The 18,449-nt window shown below is 35.3% G+C and overlaps 1 protein-coding gene across 1 annotated transcript in view; it reads left to right on the top strand.

The window, feature by feature from the left end:
- ZNF804B (zinc finger protein 804B) overlaps positions 1-18,449 on the top strand; it is a 205,834-nt gene that overhangs the window by 24,705 nt on the left and 162,680 nt on the right. The gene's annotated exons all lie outside the window — the stretch shown is intronic.

The following is an 18,449-nucleotide window of genomic DNA, read 5'->3' as shown; positions in this document are numbered from 1 at the left end:
AGAAAGAGGCAAAACACTGCTTGTCAGAAAGGGCATGTCGTTCTTTAAGGAGGTGAGAAGTTATCACTGACTTTGAGAGGGCTCTCGTTTTTCAAGTGATCCAGAGGCTTCCTTGAGATAATGTGGCTTCCGGCCCCATGCTGTTAAAGTTCTGACTTCTGGCTTAGCTCATAGCAGATGCTACTGTATAACCATAGCAGATACTACTGTACTGATATCTAGACCTTAACTTGCAATATTCTACTTGCCTCCAGTTTGCTTGATCTCAGTTTTGTTTGTGAAATAAAGTTCTAGTTTTGCCTGATCCTATCTTCCTCCCTTCTCTTCTCTTTCTCTTCTATCCTGACTTCCTGAATGTCTAATATTTTATGGTGAGTGAGTTTTCCTACAGACAGAATACAGATATAAAACCAATCTAGGATATTTAGTTGTGAAGTGCTCCAAACTCGGGAGGGTAGGGTTTTCAAAGATGTGCAATAAAACTCCAAAACATTAGGTTTTCTAGAAGGCATTTATTTAAAAGCTATATTTTACCATGGAACAATTAATAATGTTGCCTTGTGGCAACAACAAAAAAGCAAAACAAAATTCTTCTTTCTGTGACTTTATATATTTTTCATACTGTTAAGTCTCACAATCACTAAGAATTCACACAAGTTTTTGGTTAGGTATGTTGTAATTTCTTAAGTTTTTAACAAATTCTTTAAATTGATCCTGTTATGTACTTGTAGGCAGAGTTAAGCTCTGTTATTTGTGATTAAACCTAGAAATTGAAGTGGGTTGAAATCAGAATAACATGAGTTCAAAGTTTGTGTTAAAATAAATAGGAAACATTTTTTGTCTGTTAGGCTTGTGGAAGAAGTAGAATTAAATTCAGCCACAGAATACAGAAGAGCAAGATTAAATCTGTGATGCACTATGGTTTGTGAGTGGAAAAGAATGATTCCTGCATATGTTTTACAACATCTGAGTGAAAACACTGATTCTGCAGCATTGGGATAGGAAATACAATCAGTGCAGTTGAAGCCAGCATCTATTTATCTTAAATTAATCATTTTCCAAGTAGGCAGTTGATATCCCAGTGCTGAGTGCCATCTTTTTTTTACATTCATACAGCAAGCATTAAAGCAGTGCATTGCAGGAGCTGAAATATATTGCAGTGCACAGATTGCAAATACTTAAAAATACACCAACTTTTTCCCTGTTTTGTTGACAATGAAGCTGTAACAATAATTTACATTTTAAAATTCATAATTTTTAAACATTTAGAAACAGACACAAAATTCTTATGCCTTTCACAAGCATAAATATTGATTTTAAGATCCTTAAAAATGGGAGAAGAAAAAGAAAATATATATAAATTTCAAATTAAAATATGTTGCTTATTTGAGGTTTTAAATTCAATGAAATTTATTTCAGATTTTCTTCAGTATGGAGACAAGCAAAAATTGGAGAGGTATTTCCTTTTGAATTTACTTAGAGAATAAGATAGGTCAGACATGAATCTCTCACTCTGTGTTGAATAACAGGTGAAAAGCTATTATTTTTGTGTTCCAGTTTGGATACATAGAGTTTAATTTAAGAACAGGAATTTGGGAGACAGTAATCCTCAAGAGACAGCTGCCTTTGAAACACAGATTTTCCTCAGCATTTGGTGTCTCATTTTCTTCTGAGGCTGAGGTTTTGTTGGATTTGACCTTAGATGTCATCACAGAAAATTAAATAAAAATATAATTTACTGTTTTCTACTCAGATATAGTAATCAGAAGGAACTAAAGGGAAGAGGACTGTTGTTCCTTACAAGAAAGACATGACACAGGCAAAATTTTCTTTTAAAGCCATTATTTTTTCACCCAAATACCGAAGATAAGTGATAGTAATTGCCCACCAATGAAAGTACTTCTGGTAATGGAGCTTTGTCTAATTAATTTTAGCTGATTCTCAAATTATCACTTTTTTTTTCTCCTCTTCCAGTTATTCATTACTTAAGGTTTTAAATAAAAGTTACTTAAAGTAAATGCAAGAACAAAACAGTGGAATTTAGAAGTCCTAACTGACAGCTTTTATAGCTTTTAAACATTCAGCATTTCAGCACTTTGTTTTATCTGTAGAGTAGGATACACAGAATGTAATAAATGGAATACTAATTTTACAGCAAAGTTTTCATTTTGCAAACTGTCACAGTTTGTTTGCTCTTCTCATGTGCAAGCTATGGTGCAGCAGTTCTGATGGGCTAGTCATCCTGAAAGGAGATTGTCAAGAGGTTGGCCTCTTCTGTGTAACTAGCAAAAGGACTAGAGGCAACGGCTTTAAAGTTGCATCAGGGGAGGTTCAGGTTGGGTATTAGGAAAAAGTTCTTCCCTGAAAGAGTGGTCAGGTGCTGGAATGGGTTCCCCAGGGCGACGGTAGAGTCACCATCCCTGAAGGTGTTTGAGAAACATTTAGATGATGTACTCAGGGACATGGTTTAATGGGCAATATTGGTGGTAGGTGGATGGCTTGACTGGATGATCTTAGATGTCCTGTCCAGCCTTAATGGTTCTATGATTCTATACACACCTCTAAGCTGGGCTATGAAGGCACTCCTTGTCTGCTGTGATGTGGTGATTTAAACTAAACTATCCGTTCCTGAAACTTTGAAGGGTGGTAACATATACGTGATGGCCAATAACTCTTAAATTGCCATTCCTGAGCAAAATATTTGACCCTAATGCTCCCTGGGACAAATGCTACATGTCAGTAGAGAGCCATAAGGAATTTATTTAAGTTTAAAAGGAGTACTTCTTAAAAAATAATCACCTAGAGCCCCCATATGGTATTCCAGGTGCCAGTTTGGCCTCTGGCATACATTTGAAGAGCCTTGCTGTCATACACCGTGTGTCTGAGGCTGTTGTGTGGTCATTCTGGTTGCTCTGAGCTACACACAGCTTTGTGTCTGCAGAAAAGCCCTCATGGTCAAAACTGTAGTTCTGATGTCTTCAATGTGGAGCAGGGTCCCCTCTAGCAGGGCAGGATTTGAAGCTGAGAATTTTGTTTAGAAAAATCTTTACTCAGAACTCAGCGCAATGCAAATGCATATTTCCAAAACATATGGTGAATTAGCAGCTAACTAAACAACTGCAAAAACAGTACTAAACACAGAAAACACTGCCATTATTTTAAATTAATTATTGTAATGGTTATTATTACATATGTTTTTTTAATTTCTTCTTTACTTTCTTAAATCAAGGGACAGGCCTTAATTCAGTGACCTGATTTTTAAAATGTTTGTAAGTATCCAGAGTTTGGAAGTAAGTGCAATTACTCTATCTTCAAATTACTTGAAAAATACAGTTTATGGGTAATGAAAACCTTAATGAAGCTAGTGGAGTGGGTGTATGTATTTTGACTGCTACATTTGCATCATAATGATGTTGTTGAAGGAAAGGAATATACATAAAATGAGTACCCACCATTCCTGTTTATAAGATTAGGTTTCAAGGAAGCCTTCCTTTGGAGCTGTGTAAGTCTTACAAGCAAGACAAGTAGTACTAAATGCTTGAAGCCACCTAAAACTTGTCATTTCTGTACTTGCTCGTTGCGGTATTCCTTTCGTGTTGGAGGCCACTGACAGAATGACAGCAGACTGCATCTACCATTAAGCTGGTCTGCTCTGGTCCTGTTAGCTATATGAACATTCCATATAGCTGACTGAGTCAGAGCAGAAAATGTTGATATACTGAAGTTGTTACTGCAATGGCTAAGTACATTTATAGGGAGATTATGATATAAGAGGTCTGATTTATAGAGATCTACGTGCTCATCAGAGAGCAATAATGGAAACACTTTCACCGGACTTGAGACTTAAACAAAAATGCTGACAGTCTTAACTTTAGCAGTCTGAAGAGACCTACTAAAATATTATGTGTTTCTGATGTTTTCAAAGGGTTGATACTAACTCTAAAAAATCAATCTTTAATCCTTCATCTCAAGGAAATTCCTTATCATATCAATTACAATCAAAATAATTTTTCATGTTCCTAGAAGCAGTCTTTGCTTTTGTGATGAAAACACGGGTTAAATGTGGCTTGCTTACCATTAACACTTAGAAAGGTAAATGTTTAGGAGTAGTTTTTTTCTGGGAGAAAATAACTTTGACTCTGTGCATATTTATACTACATATGATGAAAGGTTTACACCTAGGTACTGCTCACTGCATACTGCATGTAATGTACACAGACGACTGCGCTATGTTGAAGTAAGACAAGGTTCCATAATACCAGTAACCTCAGACAGCTTGAGTTAGAGTAACTGCATGGGCAAAGGCAACTCAGATTTCTAGGGCAGCTGCTTATAAAGTTGTAGTGAAGTCATATATATATTAATTGAAGACTTTCTCCTTGCAAGTCACTGAAGTATAAGTGAAGGCCTGTTCTATCAACAGATGGAAATGAAATACCACACAAATTTATTTCCTCTAGTGTTCATTTTGACTGTGACACATATTTGTAATTTTAGACCTGAAGGGGAGGCAAGATAAGGATTATTTTGAAAGTACCCTATTTACTTTTTGCCCTCTATTATATGCCTTTTAGACAAGTGCAAGGTAAGGCTTTATACATGCGGCCCAGTTTTCAGAACCAGTGAGCACTGTAGATTCCTGAGATAACATCTGGAGCTGTATCTCTTAACATCTCTGAAAAATCAGGCCTTCAGACATTACTGCTTCATTTCCCCAAGCAAATTGTCTCAGTACCTGACAAAATGAATGAGAAATGTGGTGTGCTGCAGTTCAATTTGTACTAACATTTATATCTTCTGAATGTCAGGATGGCTTTTTAAATGTTTCCTCATAAAACTAAGTCCACTGTCAATACTATTCCTTGCTCTGATTAGAGGATGTACCCTACAGCTTAATAAAATTCCAAACCAAGAAGGCAGCTGCCGACATTGCAAAAGAGAATGCATGAAACCAGTTCAGTCTTCCTCTGAGTGAAAGAAAAGGCATTTAGTCTCTGTCTCTGTAGGTGAGAGCTCTTTTCCCTTTCTCTTTGATATGCCAAATAGTGTTTCACAACGTATATAGGTCTTCCCTCTAACCATTTGTGGACAGCAAAGAGTAGATGGAGATTCCCTTGCTAAATCTTTCTGATGCTTGAGTGGGCAATTTTCCTAATTTCTAAAATTTGTCTTTCTTCTTCTTCATATCATGTCTTCTGACTGATATACCATGGTGGCTTTTGTTTGTCTTGAGAAAGAGGTAATGTTGTTTCTGTAACTTGTAAGAGTTGGGGTTTTTCAGGAGATCAGATTCTTTCCTCAGTGTGAAACACTACAGGTGATGTCAGGCTCTCTTTGTGTCTTGTGTCTTTTCAAGCTACAGCAGGAGAGATTCAGGCTGGACATTAGGAAGTATTACTTTTCAGAAAGGGTGGTCAGGCACTGGAATGGACTGCCCAGGAAGGTGGTGGAGTCACCGACCCTGGGGGTGTTCAAAGAAAGACTGGATGTTGTGTTGAGGGACATGGTTTAGTGGGAGCTATTGGGAATAGGTGAACGGTTGGACTGGATGATCTTTTAGGTCTTTTCCAACCTTGGTGATTCTATGATTCTAAAGGCTGTGATTCCCTGAAAGAGTATGAAAAGACCTGAATTCTGCATTCTGCTGAAGTCAATGCCACCCATGCAGCTATGTATTTACTTATACAGTCCTTATGACTTAAGTCAAGAGGAAAAGAAAATTAATGTAAAGTATCTTTTTGTGAAAGATCAGAATTTTCTTGTTTTCTTACTTGTGCTTGCTTTCACAGTGACTTTACTGCACAGAAAAATGATTCCAGGGTGACATAACCTTTTATCTGTCTGGAAGCTTTACTTGGAACTTGATGGTAAAGATGGTTTTGTGTTGGCAACTCTAAGTATGGATATCATCCCAAGTATTCAGAGCTTTTGGTACAGAGAGAATTGATTGCCATGATTTAACCATGCCCCTAGACTGGGATGGTCTCACACTGAAACACTGTGTGCTGCGTATTGCTGTCAGTCTGCAATTGTCCAACTGCAGCCTGGAAAACAGGTTTCCTTCTTTCATTAAGCAATCAGTGTTACAGCTGTTTCTACTCTCTCTCATTCTTTCAGGTGTGCATTTTCTTTCATGGTACCCTTACCTGTCAAAAGTCTCTGGCTTCTCATTCACCAAGTTACTTCCTCTGCCAGCTCTGAGACCCTCTTGAGAATATTTCCAGTGCTCCTATAAGTACCAGTAATATTGTCATTGCTTCTGATGTTGCTTCTGCACTGCACTGCATTTTAGCTCCAGGGTATTCAGAGTATTACATTTAAACGATTTGCAAAGAATCAGGCACACTTTGGCGCTGCACAAATTATCATTCCTGTGGTAAATGCCACCTTGTTCTGCTAAGCTGCTCTTTTCCTTTATTCCTTCCCATGAATGATATATTAACTATATGCTAAGCATCGTAAAATAACTCCTGTAATTTGTGACTTTCAGTTTGTAATATACATACTGTCAGGCTTGTATCCAGAAATAGACACATGTTTTTATATGCACATATATGAAGATTTATCCCACCTTTGAAAGTATAATTTTGTATTAGAGCTGCTTAGTTATCTGAGAGCCCTATAAATTCAAAATTTTTAACTTAGGGGATAAAGAAGAAAAATTGAGGTACCTGACTGTCATGTCTCATGAGGCATAATATTTATTGATAATGGCTTCAAAATGAGTGCTGCAAAGAAAGATTTGGTCCTATAAATTGGGATTATATTTGAAAGTATCAATAATATTCCTCTCTGCAGACGGTCAAAAGCTTTACTTGGAGTTTTTTTTCTTCAGGTACCATTCATGGTATTGAAATGTATGCTGCAAACAGCAACATACTGGAAGTAGGAAAAGGACAGATTGCCAAAAAGGAATTTAGAAACACTGTCCAACTATACTGGGAGATTTTAGGAAAGTTGAAGCTCGACTGGAAAAGAACTTGTCAACATCAGCAAGTAGACCTAGCACTGTATTGCAAGTAAGAGACTCAATGAGGAAAACTACTGGCAGATCCTGAGAATGTCCAAATGCCTCAGAAGCTGGTACACCTGCCAAGGAAGTTTATATACAAAAAAAAAGCTTTGAATTTTGAAATCTACCATAATGGACCATGCAGAATGTTAGCATTCAAAATATCTTTAGCTTGAATGTTTATTATAACACTGACAAAATGGAAGGATCGCAGGAAGAGAGACAGCTGAATGTTCACTCACTATATGCTGTGTATTTCTGAATTGTCCAACCAGACAGCAAAAGAGACTTCCTTCTGCATAAATACCTTTTTCCCATTTTGAGCTAGGTTCACAGTATGATCTTTAACATATTCTCCTACTTTGTGTTCAATCAAATGAGCTGCTCAGTAAACATGTGTTCCTGTTATCTCTGGTGCTTAGCAATGTCCTTGGTGTTTTAAGGAGTATTGGAATGGTTAGCATGTAGGTGGGTCCTCCTACAAGCCTGAGTAAGTCCACTCAGGACAAAGGATGGGAATACTGAGAGTAGGCATAATTGTGGAGTTTAGAGAGTTGTGACTTTTGTTCTTTACTGGAGGTCACAGATTAAATCCTAGGTTTTCTGATAAAGACTTCTAGCTGCAAATACACAGGAGAGTAACTAGAGCCTACAATGTAAATCAGATACAAATGATTCAGCTTAGACACATGTAATAGAAATACAGGGTTAAAATCCACTTCACAGGAGTAGTGAGCTCAGAAAAGATTGTGTTGAAAAGACAGATCATTTGCAACACAAAAGAAAGAAAAGATTTTCAAGTGTAAGAGAAAGTGCTGGGAAAAAAAGCGATAAAATCACAGCTTAAGGAAGAAAAAAGAAAAAAAGATATTAGGAATACATGAAAATGTAAAAATAGCAGGAGAGAAAGTGATTTTGGGAGGAGGGCTACTGCAGGAAGTGCTGCAATTAAGAAATTCACTTCATATATGTATCGGTAGTGTTTTCTAATTTGGATGAAGAGCTCACTGAGCTTGCTGTTAAGTGTGAGTTTTTTACTGAGTTTACAATAGTAAAGGACAATTTTTTTCTGTTTGTATGGATAAGACTTTGAGGATCTGTCATTTGGAAATTCCTTTGAAAGAAGGGTTTTTTTTCACAAGATCTGTGACAATATTTGCTTTAAAACTTGAAACTGAAATCCAGCATGACAAATCTTAGGAAAAAAATATCATCTCTTGGGTTGTTTTTTTTTTTTTTAGTTTAATTTATTTTTGTTTTTGTAATGTCACCCATTAAAAAATAAATTTTAATGACTGAATGTTCTTAAAAGTTAAAAGAGCCTACTCTTGTGATAGTATTGTAGTTTGCATAGGAGTCATTAATAACTTATGCACCTTACAGCCTAGCTTCTTTGTCTGACACCTATTCAGTAGTAAGTATGAAAAATTACTTACACACAAAGGCTTTCTGATCCCTGGGAGTACAGGCTAAAGCTGAAGCCACTCATTTTTCAGAAATTTTAAACTGACTACTTGGTTATTACCAGTGGTGCTTTGTCAGGAAGGCTTTTTGCATGACAAGTCTCACCATGTTTGTTACTTTTCTGCTTCTAGAGGGCTTTTTAGCACCTGCAGTTCTGGGTTGATGCTGGAAACTAATGAAGTAAAGTATTCGGAAAAAAAACCTTTCTGATCTTGCTTCATCTTTTGCTTCTTGTTTGGCAGAGAAAGATATTTCTGTGGTCAAAACATTAGCCTTCTCTTCAGTTTTGACCTGAACTATTACAAAACTGAAATAGTACGAAGTTGAGCAGATAAGCAGATATAATACTTAGTATGTTCAATTCTTTAGCTCTTTGGTAAAGAGTTGTATAATTTCAAAACCTATTGGCCGTGGATGATATCTTAAGAAACAAAGAGGATATCTTTTAGGCTCCTTTCATTGAGGCCTTACAAAGGTCTCCAGAAAACTTATATTGCTCTGCAGCTCAGAAAGCATATTAAAAATATGTTCTTTCTAATAACAAAGTTTGTATTATGTAGTTTACTTTTTCTCCACTCCTTAAAATATTACCTTCCATTTGGTTTTCCCACTTTGTAATTAGTCTTAGAATAAAAAAGAAAAAGCCAGATATTAGTTTTCCAGAATTACTTTTCTTACTATTTTAATTGTTGCATTGATCCCTTTGAAAAGTTATTATTTAGTGAACTTGGCAATAATTTCTGATAAGCTTTACTTATCAAATACTTTATGTGGCATAATTTCCCTTGATTTCAAGAACAGTATATTAAGTCAAATCCATTTTAAAACAGCGCTGGTGCTGGTCTAAGTTTTGATTAATTGTTAGTAGTAAAATTGTCAATTTAAAGTTTTAAATGCTATACTATTCCTTTATTCAAGGACAAGCAGGTAGCGATGGGCTTTTTGTGTTGGTTTTTTTTTGTTTGTTTGTTTGTTTGCTTGCTTTTTTTTCTTTCTGCTTTTCAACTCTTATGACTAAGTGTAATACTGTAGATCACTGGTCTTCACCAAGAACTTTCTTAACCTTGTACTTTTTAATGCCACCCATGGCACAGGCTTGATGGTACCATAGTTAGAGGTATGTGCCAGCTGAAGAGCTACTGTCCCTTTTAAAGACTTCTCAAATATGTTAAACCAGAAGAGCAGGCTACGGGAGAAACTGCCTGAAAGCACACCAGCTAACATATTCTTTAAAAAACAAAAAAAGAGCTCAAACAAACAACAACAAAAAAAAACCACAACAACTATTGAAATACTTTTCTGTCCTGATGAGATCTGAAAATCTCATGGGCAAGCCATTCGAAGCAATAGAGAGTTCTGCTAAATCTTCTGCATTACTTAATGTTGGTTCCCTGCAAAGGGAGCCATGATCCAAGAGGCTCTGGATGGTTTTTAAACACAGGGGAGAAATCAGATCAATGAAATCTTAAAATTCTTTCTCCCTCTAAAAGAAGGAGAAAAAAGTCAGAATTCCATAGAGGTATTTCTGAACTGTTAGCAAAATACCAAAGTAGATGTTTTCAGTCTAACTACATCACTGCTTGATTTTTATCTGTAAGAATGACTGTCATTGCTTTTTTCTTTTTATGTAGAAAGTACACAACAATATAAAATAAATACATATAAGATACTAAAGTAGGAGTTCTATTTGGGATGTGGAGGAAGGTACACAAAATATTAACTTTTAAAAAAATATCTCTTCCAGTGCACACAATTTTTTTTTTTTGTATCACCATAATTACTGAGCAATACCAAAGATTTCTATTTCACTGAAGTGCAAGCAAGATGTGATTCCAGCAATTCTGCGGAAAGTGATGAAGATAAATTAGACAACTCTCAAAATCGTTTTTCATTCATTTACTGATCCTGCAATTCATTCTTTAAAATTTATTCTAGCAAATGAACACTTTCATATCTCAGCTGGGCTCCATCTCCTTAATCTTTTTAAATATTACCCCAGTGGCAATATATGGAAGAAATAATTAGATGAAAACAGATTCTGCAGTGGTATTATAAAACGCCATGTTAAAATTTTATTAATACAAAGCAATGCAGCATAGCTAAGAAATAAAAAACACTGGACGTACATAAAAACATGTTTTTTTGAGAGGTAAGAATATTAACATATCTTTAAAAGTCATTTACTTTCTTCACATTCCAGACAGTGCTAACTTGGTAATTTTTAGGACTGGATAGCGAAGAAATTCAGTGCTTTCCATCACTTTTCATGCAGGTCTTTGTAAATATTAGCTAGATACTTCATGTAGGATTCTTTAATATATAAAAAAAAAAAAAAACAAAAAACAAAAAAAAAAAAAAAAAAAACAGTTTCTAAGTAGAAAACTAAGGGTAAAAAATTAATGGTCTTAAGTGTTTAGAATTAATTATTTTGTAGAACAGCTGTAATTTTTTCTTAGTACAAGAAGAAATAAGAGACCCATTTAAGCTTCTAAGATGTAAGACTAAACAGAAACCTCAGTAAATTTAAATAAACTTCACTTTAAAAATCATGACTAAATGTAAATGATACCAAAGCTCTAGTTCATGAAAACATACTTGAGATCTCTGTGCTCATTTTACTGATTTCTTTTTGAGATATTCCAACTCTGAAAACAACGTCATGGTTAGAATTTTTACCTGCAACTATAATGTGACAGAGCAGGTTGCCCAAGGAGGCTTTGGATGCCTCATCCCTGGAGGCATTCAAGGCCAGACTGGCTCTGGGCAGCCTGGTATGGTGGTTGGTGACCCTGCATGTAGCAGGGGGATTGAAACTAGTTGATCATTGTGATCCTTTTCAACATAGGTCATTCTATGATACTATGAAAAAAATATTCAACAAAAAACTTTTGAGCACATAGGACAAGATGTATGCTTATAAACACATCACACGCGTTTACTTGTATTCAGGTACCACATGTGCCAAAAGCAAAATTGATTTCAGTAAGTCTGAAGGACAATTCTTGTAGCATGATAGAGGAACCAGCTCAATTTGGTTTAATGCTTTTACTTTTTATGGCTGTAGGGACACCTGCCTTTTCTATGTAGTTCTCAGTGCAGTGTTTGGTTAAAAATAAAATAAAATAAATCCTTGAGGGCAGACTTGTACACAGCATTGTGCAGAGGAGAATTTCCAAGGCAGATCCAGGTTTTGTGACTGGTGCTTTTGTATCCTTTGGTGGCAACATCACACCTCTGGTGGCAAGTTAATTCTATTTTTGGCTTATAGATTGTTCTTGCACAACATCTATGTGTGCGTGACAGTGTGATCCTGTTAGTAATTCTGTGGGTAATATGGCTTCTGTTATGGCAGCACTTGTGTTCCCTCACCATGGGTCCTGTCTGTACTGGATATTATATAAACGCTGCTCTGATTTAGCCATTAGTTCAACACCATTGCTAATGCTCATGTAAGTTGAAGTATATATGGTAGAAATTAGAAGAAATATAAGAATATTGTACTTCTCTTGTTAAACTGGGGCAATTAAAGAATATAACCTTTGTGGATTTATTTTTTTTTACTCTATCCTTTAAGAGATGAGTGAAAAAAACATGTGCTTTGTTCTTTTGTGCGAGTTGTGCATAGGTACACTTGTAGTACTTCAGTTATATTTTTTCCAGAACTATGTAAGTAAGTGGAATTTTGCCTTTTTTTGGACTTAGCTCTGCCAGCACGGTTGTACTTGATATTATGTAAATTAAACGCCAGGTCTCTACATGATTTTATTTTATTTTTTGCATTAATGGCATGAAATTATGAGAACTCTTAGGGAAAAAATGAAACAGCTCAATGCCAAAAGGCCAAATGAATAGGATAAAACATTGGCCTCTGGCAAATGTGGAATTATTTAGTATACTCTGCTGCATAAGAAATTTGTCAAAGATTATGATTTTTATCATTGGCAAAACATGCAAAATCTTAAATCCTTACTAGTGAGTCAGAATTATACTACTAGTCAAAATCTTTGAAGCAAAACAAGTAATCTGGAAGTTCAAGCTATATAAAAAGCTAAAATTTGTTACGAAACATCTCAAAATGGTGATACAGTTCATTGGAATGCAGATACATTGGAATAAAAGTCTGCAGAAAACCTTTTTCTTTGAACACTTAGGTATTAATAATTTTTTCACAGCTACTCGGCCACTGGTTCAAGGCATGTAGACACTAACATTTATTCTCTTTAGAAAAAGTACCGGCATAAAATCTGGCCTCCTGCTGACTTCATTCAGCAGAACTTCAACAGTTGTTTTTCGTTTCCAATTTATAAGAAGCAGGTCGTAGGGAGTTCTCTTGTGTAGTTTATCTTGCTCATAGTATACAATCATTCACTTGAAATTTGCATCAATACTGTGTCTGTAAAATATGAAGAAAGCATAAAAAACAATGTTTCTTTGCTTCTACCTTATTATTAAGCTTCTGAGGCCAGAATTTCTGTTCAAATTTCAGTATAGGTTGATAGCAGCTTTCTCTTCAGAGATCTTGAAATAGCACTGTCTTGGTTTTTAATTTTTTTTGTCATCATTAATATGCGTTTAAACTCTGAACCAAACTTTTCCTGTTCCTTACTCCTTGTCTGTTAGACGTTGTCCTTGATTTACTTTGTCTCTCTGTCCATACATGGTAAGAAGGGAAAAAAAAAAAAAGGTCAACAATCAATCAGTTGAAGAATTTGAAAGCATTAAGTTCCTTCAGATTTGTTTTTGTGCAGATGGAATAAAAACGTTTTGTGCCTTCATAATTAGCCCTCATCCTTAGTCTAATTACAGTGTTGGTGGTATTGAAACCCACCAGCTATGTTCATTCAGATATCTGAATATCATTTATTCATGGTATACCTTGTCATACAGTGTAATGCCAATAGATTGTGACACCATTTTACAGAATAATATTTCTCTCTCTCATGGCAAAAATTCATATTTCATTAGCAGCCTATCCACAATGATTTTTGTTCAAGACAGGCTTTCTATTTCAGTTATACTTATATAAGCTGCCTTTGGTTCTGTATCAGTAATTTTTATACCTCCATTTTGTTGCCTTGACATTTCCGTAGTTCAGTTACTTCCTTTAGGAACTTGTGGATTTAGCCTTCTCTTAAACTACATAGGCTAGATTGGCATATTTCTTTCTTTATCTGTGTTGATTGCATACTTAACAGTTTTCATTAATGTTAATATTTTCATTCTGCTTATTGTACTGTCAAATTTCCTCTGCTAACCGTTCTTCTACTGTCAGTATTACCTACTTACTTTCCTCTTCCTGTGTGCTATAGCCGTGTTCAACCATTGAAACCATATGTTTCAAGACCTTCATCTGTTTTCATTGTTTATCCTCACACTGACAAATCAAATTAGTTTTTATTTCTTCCAAATGGAATAGATAAACAGATAGTAAATGTTTTTTTTTTTGTCTTTTTTCTTTCTTCTTTCTTTTTTTTTCTGTAGCTAATTCTTAAATATAGTAAATTACAGAAATCTAAGCCCTTTCTTGGCATTTACCAAACAAAATGGATCTTAGTTTAATGGGAGATATTCTTACATCACACTTATAGGATCACTGAGTGAAGAATTGTTAAAACTCAGTAAGAAACTAAAGATATTTCAATTATCAATCCTAACATCTTAAATCAGTTTATTTGTAGCAGACAGTGTAGCAGACAGTGCAAAAATGCAAAGAGAGGATAGTATTTATAGTCTAATATTGCTGTCATTAAAAAATTTGGAAGGTGAACTTTTCTCTTAATTTTTTTTTCTTTAATAAAAAGAAGTCATTGACTTTCAGATGATTTTTTTCTTTTTTCTTTCTTTTAATTTGGTTGCTTGGTGTATTTATATGGAAGTTGTGGCTGTAGTACCTAAGAATATAGTACTATATTTAAGAATTAGCTACAGGAAAAAAAAAAAAAAAGAAGAAGAAGACACAGCCAACAAATGCCATTATTCATTATGTTGTTGGCTGAGGCTTTTACATTTCACTTCTCAAGAAAAATCTTACATTTGATGAGCAATTTGAGGTCCTGATTTAGAGGAGGAACTACAGATAATGTAGTATGAGTATGATGAAGAAATTTTGGAGGAAGATTTTAAGGTGGTTGTCCAAGTGAAGTGAAACAGATTGCAAGAATGGTGCTCCCTGATTCCCAGTTGTCAGGACAATTTGCCTCCTTTAAAGCACAGAGAATCTCTGCCATTTCATGCTTGAAATGTTGCTTTGGGCTTGTTCTTCTGAAATGTAATTTTTTTGGTCATTATTATTTGGTTGTCTAGGCAGATAGTGCAACAATCCAATTTTAAATGGATGAGAACAATGCTTTTTGAGTGGAAAGTTCCATCTGTTTCCTTAGCAGAGTAAGAACTAAAACTGTTATTTTCATTATTTGGGAATCACATAGTGTGTGCTTGTGTTTCTTGTTTCTGCTTCTGTTCTTGTTCAAGACTCCATCCATACTCCATGGAGAGAGGTGTCATTCAGGATGAAGGGAACAACTGTTTCTACGGATATGACTGTCTTCCAGCAATACTTAAACTTCTCAAAATCTAGACTTCAGAGAGATGAATCTCAGGGTCGTTGCTCAACTTAATGATTATCTATAAACACCCAAATTACTCTAGAGCATGACAGTTCTGTGTTTTCTGCTGTAGGCTTCAAAAGGACTTTTGGTGTCTGGATATTACTAGAAATGTGAAGTCAATTAATACAATTTAATGCAAACATTCCAAGGTGAAGGAGCCAAAGAAATGGCATGATACATAGATAGATACATAGATAGGAGGGTGGGTTTTATTCACTTGTACATCAAGCAAGAACACAGTAGAAACACAATTATATTGTTATTTACTTACCTCATCTATGTTATCAGCAAACCATCAAATTTGCTAAGAATTGGCAAAACATTTTTCTCACCCCACAAAAAGCGATTGTCATCTGCTTAGAGAAGGTATCAGACCCTGAAGATGGATCTTCTATAATACGGTGGTGAGAAAACTGTTGGAATGTATTTGAGTTCCTCATTATCTGCAAATTAATATTCTTAGAGTGGTGGACAGGCAGAGCTGAAAGAGAAAAAGAACTGCAATTGTATGGCTAATGACTGAGTAATGGCAATTTGACAGCTTTTTGCAGAGATTGGAATGATGTGAGTACTTGGGAGATAGATAGCAAAAACATGGTTAGATTCTTCTCATTGACTTTATTAAGACTGTCTTTGGGTAAGACTGTATTTAAAACATGTGAATAAGAATGTAAGTGAATGTAATGGTATATAATTAAATAAAGAGACAGTTTAGGTCAGTAACAAGAGCAACTAACTGCCAGACACTGAGATTTGTACAATTGCAGAAGAGCTTTCTTACAGAAATTTTAGAAGTGCCATCCTTGAATTTAAAATTAGAGTAGGAAACATCAGGGAAAAAATCTGTTTTGACAGTCAATGCCTCTCTTTTGCTTTCTTTTCTAAAGCACCTGCAGGTATTACTATAATATTTAGGTGCTTCGAGATGGACTAATGGGATTTTTGTCTGTAATTCATATGATTTCTTAATATTTTCAGACCTGAGAGTAGCCTGAACACTTTTGTGATATGGCCCCCTGATAAGGGGTTTTCTTCATCTGGATAAACATTTCTTGAAAGAACTCTGTCTTGGGAACTGTAACAGCATGTTCTCATCAGTGTATTTTCTTTATAGTTTGTCTGTTTTAATTTGTTGCCAAATTTATTTTTGTAGACATGTCAATTTTGCACTTAAAAGTCCTGTCAAAAACAGTTCATCTTCCCTTTTTTTTTTCCTTCCCTGTATGTGTCTAGCACATGTAAGTTAGAAATGTTTACATGTCAGTCTGAACTACCAGTTACTGAATGGTAATCATTGACAGTAAGACTCCTACTGTAGTTCTATCTTGGGAAGAAAAGAAACAGTCCAAGAAATGGAATAGTATGAAAAGAGACAAATTCTGCTTATTTCCACTGGATTTATGAAAATGAATGAGCCGATTTATATCCTGAGACTAATTGGTGTTACCTTGTTTTCATACACCTCAGACATCTTACATTTCTTTGAGAGTACTGACAATTGAAAATAAAATAAAAAGTATTATCTACAGAAAACACGAAGAAAGCCATCAGCAGATATAAGGAGGACTTAGATGTAAAGGAATTGATGATACGGGGGAGGACAATAGCAACATGAAATGAGAGACTGAGACAGGAGCTAATGAAGCTTTTGGGCAAATTTCTGTTAACACAGATGCGCACAATCCAAACTGCTTAACCCAAGGATGTTTTTATTGCAAATGAAAATGTGGTGGAGATGTGATTTCTGTAAACACTGGAAACTTTAGAATATTTAAGCCTAGGTTGGATTAGTCCATCTCAGAAAATAAGCATCCACCCTGGGTCAGCTCCACCGCTGAGTGTCAGTATGTGATGGAGTAAGCTCCTCCTTCCTGGCCCTGGGCTGACTGCCTGAGCCACCTGCTTGCCCTCCAGCCCTGCTCACAGCCTCCTCATGCTATTCACGAGTTGAGAAATGTTTCCTTCAAGCTGCTCCTGCTCCTTGACCAAGTGGTTTATAAATTGTCTTTCTATTTGGTCACTGTCTGGCCTGTCTGTTCAATCCCTTAAGCCTGCTGAAAGGGTGATGGAAGTTTTGATCTTCTTTTCTAATGGCACTCCTCCCTTGTTTCTTAAATCTCTCCTGAATACCATTGCAAGAATTATTTACATGGTAATGAGCCAGTATGCTTTTTCAAATGTTCCTTGGAAAATTAGATTTCATTATTTAAAATTTTAATATCTTTTATTAAATCTCTGAAAAAAGGTGGAGGTAGCTTACTGGTTCGTGTACTGGTTATAACAAACACACAGTTCAGAAAAATGGAGATTAACAACGTTCACTTTATTAGTTTCACTTTCTGCCTTTGTTGTCAATTTTGATTCTCCTTTCTCTCTCATTTTTTCTCTTTTCCCTGAAGAATACTGATTTTAACTCTTTATTTTCTTTGTTTTCTATCTTTCAAAGTTTTTCTTTCAGCATAGACTTCTAGTTTACTGCTATCTAAGGAGTAAAAGAGAAGAATCTGTAATTTCTGAGTCTTAACCTTGAGTCCTAATATTGTTCTGCAGAGCAGCATTATTTCTAATGTTGCAATAATCTTGCTATGATTAGGTAATCAAAGGAATGGAGTATACTTGACATACTATGTCAAGTATTTATTGACATACTATGTTATTACTTCATGCACTAACACTGCCGTGTCTTCTGATTCACTCCTGCTTGTAGAATCCTATTCTACATATTTTTTAATTTTGTGTGATGATCTGAAGGTCCTAAAATGTTCTTGTAGCTTTGTTTCTGTGCATCTTCTTGGACTTACTGTACTTAATTTCCTACCTTGTGTTTGTTGTGTTTCATTTACTTGACTTAGATTTTGTGTTCTGTCTTCCTTCATTAAGCTCTGCTATGGATGCCTTGTAGGTTGCCTTGGATCTGAATGTATTTTTGTGCCGTAATTTCCATTTTGATGCTACTGAAATTTACTGTGGATTTTTTTCTTCAGAATGTTTAATATACTGGCCAGGAGGCTAATCTTTGGTCTGGAGGCTTCATTGCATCTAGAGTGGGATGCATAGAGAAAATTAGGATTTCTTAATTGCTAGCATTAGCACTATTAAGGCAGAACATTGTTTATCTGGTGTTAATATGGCATGTTTATTTTTTGATTGATAATAAAGTATTGATTAAATTAGAAGCACAAATTGAAAGAACAAAGTCGAAACTTTAAGACCTTTAATTACAGTTCAGCAAATATTGGCACTATAATTAGATATGAACAGGTTTCTAACTCACAGTTATATATATATATATATATATATATATCAGACCCTGGATCTGCATGTTAGCTCTATATATGCTTTTACAAGAGTTGTGTCTAAGAGTA

Source organism: Centrocercus urophasianus, unplaced genomic scaffold, assembly GCF_019232065.1.
Source record: "Centrocercus urophasianus isolate 14NV4802_14NV808 unplaced genomic scaffold, USGS_Curo_1.0 seq_16, whole genome shotgun sequence".
NCBI lineage: Eukaryota > Metazoa > Chordata > Aves > Galliformes > Phasianidae > Centrocercus > Centrocercus urophasianus.
Note: the sequence above shows the minus strand (reverse complement) of the source record. Positions and strands in the feature narration are given on the sequence as shown.